This window comes from Hippichthys cyanospilos, chromosome 9 (assembly GCF_059441005.1).
Source record: "Hippichthys cyanospilos isolate Australia breed blue-spotted pipefish chromosome 9, RoL_Hcya_1.0, whole genome shotgun sequence".
NCBI classification, from domain to species: Eukaryota; Metazoa; Chordata; class Actinopteri; order Syngnathiformes; family Syngnathidae; genus Hippichthys; species Hippichthys cyanospilos.
Genome location: NC_142377.1, coordinates 10,466,752 through 10,483,123, shown reverse-complemented (window position 1 = coordinate 10,483,123; position 16,372 = coordinate 10,466,752).

Below are 16,372 nucleotides of genomic sequence, written 5' to 3'. Positions count from 1 at the left end.
ATATACTGCACTATATATATATTTTCCGCACTATAAGGCGCACCCAGAATTCTTCAAGTTTTCCCAAACCTAATAGATCGCTTTAAAATAATGAATAAATAAAACAACTTAATTTTCGTGTAAATTCTTACATTTTTACCTCTGCATTTCAGTTAGAAAATATATTTCTTACTACTAAAATTTTTATAACACTCTGTTTGAAAATGTTATATGATATATACAGTATGTTATAGTTTTGAAGCAATTTATATGGGGACAAGGCACAAAAACTGAGTTTTTGTTAAAGAAAGCATGATTGAAGTTCAATCATAAACAATTTTTCAATCAACAAAACGATATTTTTTTAAGTTTGTGGTTGCAATTTGATTTCAAACATACGTTTAAATCTTAATTATATTCTTTTAAACTCTTGATTCATCTACGCATGCTAAACAGTCTTTTAATAAAATCAAGAGGTATTTTTCCCCTTTTCCCCTACATAGATGTGTTCTATATTTGGGGAAATAATATAAATTAAAATGTAAAAAATAATATAAAATTTAATCCAATTAAATCATGGATTAATCTTAAATCTTTCTCATTTTAAAGCTAGATTGAAGATAGATTTTAAGCATGACAAAAAATGGACATATTTGAAGTTGAATTTGGTTTTGCAGCAACTCAATCAAATCCAAGGAGAGCGGCAACATTTACGGCGTATTATTAAAGTCTTACGATTATGTGCGTTGGAATATCATTTCCCATTGAGAGTCATTCAGAAGAGATAAGACTACATTCATGCAAAGTAAGGCTGTAAAATTCTTCCGACTTGAGCTCGCTAACCCTTCTGTCTGGTAATAAATAATTGAAATCATGGCCCCAAGGGGTCGTTTTGAAAGCATAGATGTGTATTTCTTTTGACGGTGTCATAAAAAGCTATTGCTAAGTGGCTTAATTGCCTCACATTGTGAAGAAATGGAGGCCTATTACTTTGTTCTTCATGAAGACGCATATCCTTCAAAGAGTTAGATAAGTACCAAATGCAGCACCTACAGCACCCATGACTACACAGTACACGGTGTTCAATAAAGAAACACTTATGAGGTGTATGAGAGACGGCAAAGTTCAGCGGAAAATAAGCAGAATGCACTTTTCATTTCTCGAGTCCACCTTGAATTAATCCCATTGCGCGGTTTAGCTACAGAGTGTGCAGCACAATTCCTTTCAACTAATCCACCTATCACGCCGAGCAACTTTACCCAAACGCAAAAACATATTACTGTACATTTGGATTGTAGAGAATTGTAGAGAATTTTATTGTCACGCGTATAGCATGAAAAATAAAGTCTTTCGCCTGTGAGGGTCAGACACATAATGTAAGAAACCTCGGAATATAAATAAGTAAATACATAAATGAAAGCAAAGCGTGTTTATTTTTTTTATTAAGCTTCAATGATGAAAAACCCAAGAGTATTCAAATAAACACTCCAGTTCACAATGATGTGACCTTTGAACATCTTCAAATGGAATAGTTAAGACGCAAGTATATATGGTTTGTGGGGACCACCATTTTTTTTTTTTTTCCCATCCATCCATTTTCTAGGGCTGCATATCCACACAAGGGTCGCAGGCTTGCTAGTGCCTATCCCAGCTGACTTTGGGCCGTAGGCAGAGAACACCCTCAAATGATTGCCAGCCAATTGCAACGGACACCAGGACGAACAACCGTTCACGCCGCCAATCACACCTGAGGACAACTCGGGAGTGTCCAATACACCGAGCATGCACGATTTTGGAATGGACTACCGGCAAAAAAGTAACAACTGATAATCAACGGGGAAAAAATCTCGGATCATAAAAGTACAACCAAAAGAGTACATGGCAAACAGAAAAACACGGGACTGGGAAACACTTAACCCAGCATCTTTCTCCTGCCACAGCCGCGCTTAAGAAGGTCTCTGATGACAAATGTGCATCAGCTAAACATCTAAACACATTACAAAAGGAAATGAAAACAATAAAATTAAATTCAAAAAATAAAAATATTAACAATGGGATATCACAATTTGGTACTGTTTCCGTTTTCAAAAGGGGTAGGAAGATGTTTTTAATTTTACCGGTGTTTTACAAGGGAGTTAAAGAGTTCAGGGTTTTACGTAATATGCTTCGATAAAAACTGAATTCTGTTTTACCATTTAGCATTGGTCAGGTCTATGGTATACATTGCTGAAATTTGGTTGCAATCCCACATACAATCACTGAGAATTTTGACTTTTATGAACAATTAACTAATTCATAAGTCAATCTTAATTTGAGCAGGTTAAGGCTAAACTGGCGGCTTTGATGCGAGATCGCTAACATACTGAGCCTTTTTCTGGGTGCGGATTTTCTTTTCTTTTTGGTGGAGTGGTCATGATATAATGGCTTTCAATTATGTCTCCACATTTGATCGGTTTATTCTTTGTCCCATCTATAGATGCCAACTATGTGCGGGGAAAAACGCTTCACAAAGGAAAAAGTACTGCTTGATACCATATTATTGACCAACAGACTCAAAACAAAAACTATTGCCATGCCTAGGAATGTTTAACTCGATGTTTTGTTGATGCCGAGTAAGGCGGAATGGGGATTTTACAGTGAACAAAGCCTTATTTTTTGATGATTGTAACCACGGCAACTATAGCAAATGCGGACTGAGTCTGTGAGCCGCGAGCGATTGGGTTTGAAAGGTCACTTTCAAAATAAACTTTATTGATGACATACACAATTACGCAACATGTTGTGGAACATAACGCTTTTCAGACAAGGCCAATCTATAGTTATTGGCTTGGAATGATTGGAATTTCTATATGTCAGTTATAACATGCAGGACGACTAATCGGTTGTATTGTATTGGTTGCGTTGTGGAGCAAGAATGGCATATGGAGGTTCAAGAAGCTAACGTAGATTTAAAAACCTTATTTTTCCGATTTTCCTCCAGCTCCTCAAAAGTAACGAATGAAAATTGGGGTACCAGCTGGTCAGGGCACAAAGATATCATACAGTCTGTTAAAATTCATATTTTCATTGTTAAAATGTGTTGTAATACTTACAGTACATGTCACAACTAGAAGTTTGTTGACCATCGTTTTTGTCGATAAATAATAGAAAATTAACCAAGTGCCGGAAATTGCTTCAGAATCCTATTACACCACGTTCTGACATAGAAAGCATGCTACATAAAAATACTAAACCATGGACAATTTTAATTTACATATAAAGTAGAATTCCTCTACAACGAAATCTTGTTTGCAGACAGAAATTTTTCACAACAGGGGACTTTTCACTATCGTCTAATTTCTGTACGAACGGAAAACATGGCGGACAAACTATTGCTAATTGATTAACTATTGCGTAATGATTGGGCCGAAAAGGACTACCGTGACCTAAATACCGTAAACTCTTGACGAGCACCGCGTTGGGGAGAGATGAGGAGTCTTTAAAAAAAAACACTTGGAAGAATTTAGATCGTTTGAATCTACTTCTTTTGAATCTACTCCTTTGAGTCCCTACGTCTTTTTTAGACTGGTGTTGTTTGTATGCTGTGGACTCCATTTACTGCCACCTAGAGTATAGGAGAATATCGTCTGATTGCAGGCAACGCCGCACTGAGTATAAAGTGCTGCAAAATGCGTCAAGCATAAACCAAGCTAGACTTTTACTGCACGCTTGTTTTTGCTATACTGAATTTCAATGCTAGGCAAATGTCGAGAATGAACATTTCGTATTTTGCAACAGGAGGATTTTACCTTGTAGGGAGAAGTGAGAAAGACAGAAAGGCTTCAATGCGTGAAGACTATTTTGGACATGCAGGTTTCGTTGTTTGTAGAAGAGTTTTACTGTACATATTTTGCTGTGCCTTTTTTATCTTGCGTAGAATTTATGACAGAAATTATTTAATTCCACTGGCTCATGCTGAAAGCTACTCTGTAATAATGAAAGGTGTAATTACTACTACTCTTGAGTAAGAACAAGTGATGTGCCGTGATTTTCGGCTGTGTTTTTATCTTTTCTTCTCAAGTTTAGCCGAATTTGAAACGGTTGGAGCTGCAGGACTTGGATGAGTACCCCCGTGCTGAACAAAAACTTTCTGGCCTGGAGATTTTCAGCTCAGAAGAGGCTGCCGGTGGTTCAATACTTGTCGCTGAGCACTTGTACTCCTGCCTCAGATCGATACTTGTCAAACCTAGAAAAGGTTTTGAGGTATTTTGAAGTGTTTTAAAAGCCTTTATTTTTTTTTCAAAATCGTGTATTTTTCTTTTTTTTTTCCTTCTGTCTCATCTGCCGGAAGATTGAATCACCAATGGCAGTGGACATGCGAATAACACTTAACTAAACGAAGACATATTCCATTTTGAAAAGGAGACATATGACACAGTTTATTGATTAAGGTATGTTATGTTCCATTTAATTTGCTCTTAATTTGAAAATTAAAAAAAAGTTACGGTGTCAGTCACAGCATTAAAATGTAATAACTGACGTTTTTTAAGAAACATTTAAAATTTAATGTACCCCAAGGGGTATATGTCCTCTTTTTGAGAACCACTGTTATAGAGTGTTACATCGCATCACAATACTAACAGCAATCACATAACACTTAAAAAAATGGAGACAAATTACGTTTTGAAAAGTAGTCATTATAGAACAATTCAGCAATCCATTTGTTTTGTGTTCTAAGTAATTTGCTCTTTATTTGAAAATAAAAAGTTACTTTTCCTGTCAACATGTTGAAAAGTATGAATAGAGTTTCTATACCTGAATTAACAGTGTTGAAAAGTCACATTTCCCCCCCAGGGTTATATGTCTCCTATTTGAGAACCATTGCTCTCATGATAAGTCGTTTCACCTTATTAGCTCGACTCGTATAACACAACAAAATGTAAACGTCTAAACAATAATATAAACAACTATAAAACATGTACTTTCATGCTTCTAGTCATGGCAGTTGTCTTGATTATGTACTAAAAATCAAAAATCGCTGTTATGTTCCCCTAAATTGTAGTGTACCATAAAAAGTTGTTTGATGTCGATCTGAATGAGCAAAACATGATATTGAAATTCGCTGGAGTGAAAGGAAAGTGGAGCGTGTGGAAAAACACAGCATTTCATCCGTGGCCTACCTTGCCATGCAGCAGAGCCCAAAATCCGTTTAGGGCGCATGGCTCATCACACAGGAAGTCATGGAGGAGGTAAGGTGTGGATATTGGATATTTACAAAAAGAAACAGAGCGACAAAGTGTGACTTTCTAGTTTTGGACAAGGATGTGTCGTCTTCACATCATATGACTAGCTAGAAGAGCCAGCAAACTATTACGGAAAACCCTGCACTTTTATGAAGTTTTCTGATTTATACATACTGTATATAGTAACTGAAACAGAAAAAAGAGTATATTACTAATTAAACAGTAGTTCATGCTGCAAGGCTATATACCATTTGTGAGCTCGAAAGCTTCCATACATTCATGGTCTTGTAAGCCTGAATATATATATATATATATATATATATATATATATATATATATATATATATATATATATATATATATATATATATATATATATATGAGGTTTTCTCAACCAACTGTAATAAATAGACACATTGCAATACAATACAATACAATACATTACGTTACAACACATTACATTACAATACAACACAACACAGCACAATACAATACAATACAATACAACACAATACAATATAATACACTTAACAATAGAGGTTATATCACTTAAATATAAAATGCTCCACAGAACAAAGATGGCCCCACCCTGATAATTTTATGTCGCTGGAAAGGAGCTTAGTTTAGTCTGGGTTGTTAAATGTTATTTTTTGAAGCACTTTTAAGTCGCAATGGGAAAATGAAGCCTCATTATGCACTTTTTTATATTTTTTATTTTTTGTTGCTCTGCTGGATGGCAGTCCTGGTTTGAAGACGCACTGGAAATGGGAATACATTTAAATAGCATGAGACATTACTTTTTAACCAAGCACACCATCTAAGGGAGTGAAAAATATCACAAATGGTTCACGAGGCTTCATAATTCTCATGACGACCTTTAAGGCTAGTGCATTCATGGAATGATCATAACTCTCAGCTAATTCCACAGAAGCACGATCTCTACATCTTACAGAGTACATTGTTGTGAAGAAATTAACTAACTAATTAGGTTTTCCAACTATAAAAATTACAACACAAAATGGTATTATTAAACAGTAGAAAAAAATCTACCAAAGTAATTAAACAGAGAAATTTCGTAATTACTGGGCCACTTATGACAATCACTGTGAAATTCAAGACTTGAAGCACCTCATCAAGCGGATCAGCAAAGATTTCCGAGGCACCACTTGGGGGCTGGGGAGAGGGTAGCGACACTAGCTTCTCGCTTGGGTATGAAATGTTTTGACTTACAGTAATTACTTGAATCGTAGCGAGCTAACCTCTGGGCGGGATGCACCTGGGATCAAATTAGCCAATTTAATTAGTGACTCTCATGGGTTTAATGGAGAGTGTGCGCTTGTGTGAGTGTATGTTTTTTTTTTTTTCCTGCAGTATCATTGTGCAGTGGTATTTGGCCAATTTGAGCCACAGGGCTGCTTCTCATGGTTGGTATATTGTTAGTAGTCCGATCTTGAAGAACAGGATTGTCCAGTTCTTTCCTGTAATGGGAAAGTGAAGCCTCATGATGCACTTATGATATCAGTTGCTCTTGGTTTAAAAATAAAGGCCAGTGCAATGGAAATGTAATAACTGTAATGCACAAAAACAAACAAACAAACAAACATTTCTCTTAATTATTCATAATTGTGCTTTTTTTGCATAAGAGCTGGTGTGCATTCTGCAGCGGACAAATGCGCGGTGTGTCATACAGCATGCTTGAGCATGTTTCTTTTTTTTCTTTTTTTTTTTCTTTTTTCCTGCCCCCCTCTTCCGGCTGGGGGAGGGGGCTAGCTAGATGGTGAGGGTTGACTTGACCGCCTCCATTGGGTCCTGCGTTGGTCGACCATCATGGGTTAGGAGTTCGGCCGTCTGCAGTCCACCTGGCTGGAATGTGGGATGGTTCCTGCCCAATGGCCTTGCCTGCTGTCAAGACATCACTGCACTATATAGCACATTATGTTTTCTGTAATTTATGTTGTTTCTGTGTCTGGTACATGCAGCATCCACTTCAACCTGTGGGCCTGGAAGGGGGCTCCTCCCACCTGTGGTCCCTTCTGGAGGTTTCTGATTTTCCCCTAATTTGGGGTTTTTGAGTTTTTCCTTCCCCTTCTGGGAGCTTTGCCAGGGGATGCTGTTATGTACCCTATACTGAAAAGATGTCTCTGTACGACCTCTTTTCATTCTGTGAAGCCCTTTGAGACTTCGGTGATTTAGGGCTATATAAATAAAATTTGATTGATTGATTGATTGAGCATCTCTCCTTCTCGCTCCTGATGGGGCCAAGCTAAATGTTAACGTTGCTCTTAACCCTCCTGTTTGTTTGCAAGGAATTTCAATAATGTCTCTGGGTCGATATGACCCGAAACTGTGTGCATTTAATCCAAAAAATGTAATCCAGATTAAATCAACAAAACAATATATTTTAAGGTTTTTGGTTGCGATGTGATTTAGCGAATTTAAGTTTAATTTTTTTATAGCTCCATAATTTTATTATTTGAAACTCTTAAACTTGATTCATCTCGGCATTGATCTAAACAGTCTTTTTATGTCATCGAGAGGTATTTATTCCCATTCTTGAAATCAAATCATCTTTATTCTTGATTCCTGGTTGATAAATTTGACTCAATTGTTTTGTTGAGATTCCCTTTAGCACAGCTCCATCTAGTGGATGCATAATGCAACCCCTGTCACTGCTATAGCTTCTATTCTTTGCACCTCATAATGCGGTGCACCCTATAAATGAAAACCGTTTTAAAATAAGTCATTCATTAAAGGTGCGCCTTACATTCTGATGCACCTTATAATAGTGTGCAAAATATGGTCATTGGATCATGTTACATTGACAAATCACATGTACGATTTTGGGCTCGTGTAGTTTTTGGAGGAAAAAAAAAGTGTTGTGAGTGTTGGTGCATTCCTCTTTGCAGATTTAATTGACTGTTTTCTATTCAAACAAAATGACAATCAATATTGAATGTCTTACTCGGTCTTGCTTTTGTTGCTGATACTAAATGAATTGCTTGTCAGTTGCAGAGACCTCAATATAGCGCTCATCTTTTGATATGCAATTACAGCTTAATGATTACATTAATACGATTACGTGTTGAGTTTGCAGAGTGAGTTTCGTTCCTGCTTAACGGCGAGGCACGATAGCGATGGCGTGTGCGTTTCAGTCGGAAATTCAGCTGCAGGCTTCATTAATTGCAACTTAATTAAATGCTACAGTGTCAGTATTGGAGGATTAAAAAAAGGTATGTATTCACTTTTTATTTGGATTGATCATTTATGAGCAGAGTTCTGCGGTGCGAGGAATAGGTTAGAGTAAGTCGTTATTCGTACCGTAATGGTGGGAATTGGTTTCATGGCTATTGGGTGCACACAAGAATATTAATAGCAATGTCAATATGAGCTTGACATCAATAATTTATACCAGCCAAGATTGCTCAATTTGCAATGAAAAGGTCAAAGATGAGATTGGCATGCCCATTATTTTCCCAAATGATTTTAATATGATTTTGAAATATGATCATAACTACAACCTCATTGGTCAGTTTGCCATGCCAATCATAATATGGTTTCCCTCACCGCTAACATTTTAATTCAAAATGACATCAATACAAGTGCTTCCTCACACTGATTGGAAAATGTAGCCTCATGAACCACTTCTGGATTTAATTTGATTATTTTTTTATTACATTTCTGGTTTAATGCACTAGAAATTCAGCAATTATTTATATTTTCTATAACACCTGACTTTATGTTAGTGATTGGAAAATTAATTGGACTGACATGCTGTACACTTGGCACAAAAAACAAAAAAAGTCACGTTGTGACACGACCTATGTTAACAGTCCCAATTTATATAAATAGTATTTATTCTATTTATTATCGTTCATATTAATCGATTTTGTTGTATACCTGGGTACAATCTCAAAAAAGGCCTTCTATTCTATTCTATTCTATTCTATTCTATTCTATTCTAAACCAGGCTGTCTGGTCACCCTAACCTACACGCCCTTTTCAACATGGCTGAGACGGGGCAGGAAGTACAACATTTTTAATCAGCCCCTTACCATTCGACCTTGCACCTTCCAATCAAGCATAGATACACAAGTGATTACCAATAGATGAAAAATGACATTTAAGGAAAGGTAATTAAATGTCCGGTGGCAGCCATCCAGTGCCAGAATCCGATCAAGTGAACCTTGCAGGCTTACAGCCATCTGCCTCCGAATTTCATCCAAAATCCGCTGATTAACTCGTGGGATGTCGACTAACTGACAGACGGAGGCAGCTGAGTGAACATGTGACCTCATTTTTGGGATGGAGATAAATATTCTTCTGGAATATTTCCGTTCGCCCACATTTTCCCATTTCCGGAGAGTCGTGAGAAGCACTTTGCCACAATTGGGGCATTAGAACTATATATGGGGATTGAAACATTGTTTGCATTAATAAAAGAAGGAATGCCAATATGCTGTTACACCTGATTGATCCCCACCCGCCTGCTCTTGTCCCATTTTTCCGGAAGTCACCGCTAATCCCTGGCCTCGCTGCAATGTGTCCCCTAACGGCACACTTCTGAATCTTGAACCCACCGAACCAGACTCCCCCGGCCCCCGCCCTTCCATGCATAATATCCATGCACTTCTGCTCCTGACAGATATGTGTTGTAATCTCTTCGAAAATGAGCATTTGCAACATGTAAGAGCCTCAAAGCTGCGGTCTGGTGAAAGCCAGAAAGAAAATGACTCACCCGTCCTCCCAAAAAAAAAAAAAAAAATAGAAACATGCTTTTAATCCAGGTTTTACACAGATTGCTATTAGTTTCTTTGAAAGCACTTATGACAAAATATTTGTGACCTAAAAAGACTATTTTTTTGCATGATCACTTGCAACGCCGCAGGAGACATAGACATACAAAATGTCTCCTAGAAATCAAATCAATCACAAAAAAAAAGAAGACCGCGACTGTTTTTTTTTTTTCTTTTCCCTGTTTTGATACGGGGCAAATAATCCCAAAAGGTTTAGAGCAGATCAGTGTGAAATTGGTACGGGCACCAGAAAGGTGACTGTGAGTAGCAAAGATTTCACCTTTCAAAACCTCCGGTTAGCTCAAGCTTGACTGTTGGAAATCAGGAGGATTCTTGCTTTGACATAGGCTAGCATTAATAATAGATAGTAGAGCACAGCAAATGAAAACATAAACAAATACAATCAAATACATGCTCTGCTTTATTATTTATATCAAACTTTCAATGGCCAGCGTATTCCTATAACTTTGGAATTTTTTTTTTTTTTTTAGAACCATGTTTTCAGTTACACCAATACCTGACAGGTAATAAATTACATGATAACTAACAAGTGCCGACAGAGCCAAATTGTGCTGAACGTTACCATCGATTGCAAATCCTACCACAGTATTCGAAATAGTGCAAAATAAGGAAACACTGGCGTTTACAAATTCTCATCACGTTCCTCAACCGCAATAGTAAATTTTCTTTTTCATGGTGTCCTATTAAAACATTCCTTGCCGGAGAAATGAAAGCCATTTAGACGGCCTAACGAGGATAATTAGAAGGGGGCGCCGAATGTACCTGAGAAATTAAACGCCTTTGGATTGCGGGGAGGGCCCGTGCCAGTCATTTGCATTCGCCGCAAAAGACACATTGACATTGATATTCCGAGCCACGCATCGACAGATAAGGGCCAATTCCATGCCGCGCATTTGTTGAGTAATTCACTCAGAGCCGTGCCTTCTTAGCTGTGCGTGTAACCGAATGAAAAGGGACACGCGGTGCTATGCCGTGAAGTATAAGGGGGGCGCTCACGACTTCTCACACACACTACTAAAATGTTGTCTTACACACTGCTGAAATGCTCTCACACCGAACACAACCCCATTTTGATTTTCGCAATGAAACATAACTTTACACTTATAAATACCCAAAATACAGTGGGCCCTCGTGTTACGAGATTAATCCGTTCCGCGGTTGGGCTCGTAAGGCGAATTCACCATTTGACGGACAATCCAAACATATGTTAAATAGCCAATGCGTTTACAACCCCAGGTAAAAACATCAAAATTCCCTAGTAAGGCTGGCTTCGTATTTCTTGATTATCTCCAGCTTGATTCCATATAAATCATCTTCTTACTTCTCTCTTTAACATCACTAGCAATCTTGGGACCCATGGCTAACCCTTTCAAGTTTGAATTTTGAATCTCGATAGAACAAAGCTTCACCATTCCGCCATTTTGAAACGAGTGAGGCAGACCAATAGTAGACCAGCATCTCCGTCATGTGACGGCAACAGCCATTAATTGCAATAACCTAAAAACGCCTACAGATGGAAACAAAACAACACAAATACAGCCAAGCCCCTTGGCTCATGACAGTTGTTTTTGTCACAAAGATACCGTAAAGAGGGGACGAAAAAACTTTGTATTCCACATCACAACATGGAACAAATCGTAAGCCAGGGACGCTGTAACGCGGGGGTCCACTGTACCCATTTAGTACTCTTTTCTTCATCACATTTAATTTCATACAGAAACACATTAAGAACATTGATACACTTTAATGTTGCAATAAATTGAAATATGTTTTTCAGTAGTATGTGTGAGAGGTAATTTTAAGTTGTTTCCCTTAAGAGCCTTTTATAGTGATGTGTAGGTTTCATAAAGACACCAGGAAAGTCACCCACCACCTTACACAGTCATTCAATATAGATGCAGCTTGTTTGGCAAGTGCGGCGCAATTGAGCTGTAGGTGTGTGCGTTCGATGGACACCACTGCTGGACTTTATCAGAGGACACTCAGATGCTTCTCGGTGCACTGAATTACAGCTTGCCTCTAAAAACAGCATGGCTCACTTGTATTTAATTCCGGCCGACTTGGTTTTAAAAGCCAAGAAAGTGTGAGGATGAGCAAAAACAGGTCAAAGATGACGTGTATTAGGATGTGCCTGGCTAGGCGTCAAAACATACGATGCATGGAAGATCCTCAAACTGACTTTTTATTCATCATGCATTTTCTTTTTCATGCTGGTGTTTATTTGCATTGACATCTAGAGAGTTCAATTCAAGAAATTAACATTGAAGTCAATACAAGGGGATTCCAATCAAATTTGTATGCAAGGGGAAGTTTTAAATTTTGCTGAAGATTGGTTAAGGACATTTCCAATTTGATCTTTTTTTGAGTAATAATGGGTCACATTGGTAAAGCTGGCAAAAATAAATACACATATAAATACACAAATAATGACAAATTGTCTTTGCCTTGTTGGACACAGTGAAGTTGTTTATATTATTTTACAAGTCCCACAGCCAAGTCTGAGTCAAGTCAGAGTCAAATGCCAAGGAGTCTGAGTCAAGTCCAACACAAAAAAACAGTGCAGATTCTAGACTTCAGCCGGAGTCTGGGCTTTAGAACTACAGCCATCGTAAAAACAGATTCAAAAATAATCTGATTTTGCTACATAACTTGGTTGAAATATTATGATTTGGTTCAAATTTGGTACGGTAAAGAAACAAAATTCTTTGTTGTTTTTCGTTTAAAAAAATTTGTTAGGATAAATCTAGAAAAGTTTGACTTTAACATAATTACTACCATGCAAAAATAAATTGCTTGACAACTTTTCATGTCCACAAAAAAGTCTTCCAAGTCTTGGTTACTGTAAAAACAACAATTTCTTTTTATAAAAATAATTAAAAAGCAGAATATCCTTGTGAAATTTCCATTTCGCAATAACGACTGACATTTTTAAGAGAATGAGTCACAGGAATTAATTTTGGATATGGGAGGGAACAAACAAACAAAAAAATAACGGTAGGATACTAGAGTGAGATCATGCAGTAGGAAGAAAAACAAAATAGTTATTTTAATGTAACTGTTTTCCAAAATGGGAGCTGTATAGCAGTGGGAATCATTGTGAACATGAACAGGAATGAGAGTCATTTTCAGCGGGACAAGAAAGGTTTTTGGTGGAATGGACTGGAATTTTTCTGTGTGAGGAAGGGAGTGAAAATCCATCCCATGCCTCCCTCTATTACACCATGACATTTTTCCTCTTGAGATATGTGAAACCTTTTAATACCTTTGATGGTGTTCACATTTTTAACGGCGTTATGATGACGGGAAGAACCTTGGAAAGATGTCTCCCACGGAACCCAAAAAGTTCAAGAACTCCAATTCCACCCGGCATACTTGCATACTTCAGCAGTCTAAGGAACAAGTACATGATGACAAAAAGGACAAAGTGGTCCGACCTACTACTAAAAAGCCAAGCGCTATTTAAAGTTTATTGATTTGCGCTCACGGCGGAGAAGGAAGCACACGGAAACCATTTATGCCACGGCGGAGGCATGTACGGGTCCGTTACCCTAGAAAATTGCTGTTGACACTACCCACCAGGGATGTGTGACGGCACGTTAGTACCGACTGACCCGAACCAATTGGCGGTCGGACCGAGGGGAGGGCGGGTCAGGCGGGAGTCATTTTCGCCGCGGCGGTTCTTGTTCCTCCCGGTTCATACCAATACACCCGTGTATCATATAGCCATTCAAGGCGTGCTGAAATTCACTTCCTCTTGACAAGCTTTCAATAAAGAGCATGTAAAGCAGCTAGTCATTACAGAACAGAAAACAGCATTTGGTGAAGATTCGCTTCTAGTTGAAGGTCTCTTTGGGTCACTCCTGTGCAAATCAATACAGCTTTATTGCCTTGATATATTGACTCAGCTTCCCTAAGAATGGAAATCCAATGGCTTTATCCATCTGCATTCATACTTTGGATGCAGAAATTGGATTCTGCTGGCAGGTGGGCGCTTCAATACTTCATTATCATGACATTTTCGAAGAATGCGTCAATTCTAAAATAGAGGAACCGTTCATCTAGGCCTTGGAGTATTATGCTTTCAAATGGGCATTATTTGAAAAATCTCATCATGGCATCGTATACATTGACATGTGCATTTGAAAGCACCCGTATAGACATCAATGCCAAAAGATCAAAGGTGTCGGAAAGATTTCTTTTGTCACTGAATGGGGAGATTTGGAGTCATTTTTGCATTCGTTGGCGATGTGAGGGCATGCAATACAAAGCCAAGGCAACTCGAAGGTCAGAGCTAACATTTTTCAAATTCAAAGCAAAGCACGGAAATATGACATTACCTATTATTATTCTTGCTAGTGTGTTCAAACACTGCCAAGTAGGGCTATAACACACACACAAACACACAGCATTTTCAATAGGTTTGGATTTATAAGATGGAATTGCTTAAAATCAAATTGAAATCATTCCTCTTCAAAATATATCAAGAAACGTATCATTTCAGAGAGAAACGCACTAAACTTCACAACTTTGGTGTTCCCGGTCCAGATGAAGTCAAGTTAACAACGACAAGAGTTCATGGCTGAATTGACTCATCATCAATGTCAACAACACTACATTATTCCAGCTACTAATTATGCTATTAAGGGTGCTTGAAAAAGAATGAATAATGTTGACATTGTATAATACGGTGACCATTTAGTGACCACCATATAGACCATATAGGCCACCGCTGCCTCCAACGTTAGCAACTAGCAGTGACAAGCACTCACAATCTTTCTCATGGTTTGAGATTGCGGCTAAGCAGTTTTCATTTCGGTGTAAAAGAAAAAAAAAAGGTTAAGAAGATGTATTTGTTCAGTATTCATTATTCTATATTTTCTATTCTTTTACAAGCAAAACTTGTTACGCGGGACTACCTGATTTCTATATATAATTTTCAGAAGGCTATATAACGTGACCATCATAAAAAGCATCTACTTCAGCTACTAATTTTGGCTGTTTTCATTCAAAATTCAAATTCTCTAGCATGCTTATTAAAGCAGAGGGCTTAAATTCAATGCACGCCTGCCACGGTTGAATTTGTTGTGCTTCAAAGATTGAAGGTCACGAATAGTAATTGTGTTGGACTTGTGCATACAACATGATGCAAATGAACTGTATTAAATGAGTAGTTGGACATTTCACAATTTGTTGGACAACCCGAAACGTCAGTGCCGAAATTGGCTTACGTATGACTAATTGGCCACGTATGCAACGGTCATGTGTTATTTTTATTTATTTATTTATTTTTTCCAGAAATACTGATTTCAGTGTTGGTGGCCTTTACAAATCATAAGTGGCATTCGGATGGAAAGATTGGCCGCGCAGACTTTCATGCTTGATTGTGCTGCTTCAAGGCGTATAGATTTGCCGCATGACGTCAGGATGATGGCTTTACTTGTCAGGTCTTTCAATGGAAAAATAAATGTAGGTGCATTAGTGACACATGCTTTCCCATCAGCATTTTCAGTGTAGAAACACCAAATCAACTACTGCATTTGGTGATGTGAGTTAGCAATGAGGATTTAAAAAAAATATACTTTTTGAGTTCATTTAACAAATAATATCCTTGAATTGATGTCTAAAATGATTATGCGTGGATAAATAAGAAGGGGGAGGCGCTGGTTTTGGATCGTTTCACAACATAATACATGATGAATGTGTTTTTAAAGAGGAAAATTAATGAATAAATGTCCACAGTGTATATTCCTAATGCGCTATTTGGAATTCATCCAAAATGTTAGGGAAAATATGCCACGAAAGGTAAACAAAAGTGGAAAAACGGAGGACTCAAATGCATGGAAGCAAGGCAGCAACAACACGACAAAAGGAGCAAGACAAGTGAAAATTTCAGACCCAAAAAGAAAAAAGGCAACCGAGCATATTTAAACTGAAGAGGAAATGAGGCACACCTGGTCAACACAAGAGTCAACTATTTTTTTTCCTAAATTAAATACTGTATTTTCCACACTATAAGGTGCACCAGACTCTAAAGATCACCTTCAAGGAATGGCCTATTCTAAAAGTTTTTTTTTTTTCCATATATAAGGCGCTCCACATTATAAGGGACATAGAGTAGAAGCTACAGCAGTGGTTGGGGTTGCGTTGAGCATCCACTAGATGGAGCTACGTTAAAAGGAATGTCAACAAAACAATCAGATAATTCAGTCAAAGACATTTTGATCATAATTATGAATCAGAAATTAAGAATAAAGATAATTTGTGGGAAATTACTATCTGCAGAATGGGAAAAAATACCTCTTGATTACATTACAAGACTGTTTAGATCAATGCCCAAATGAATCAAGAGTTAAAAAA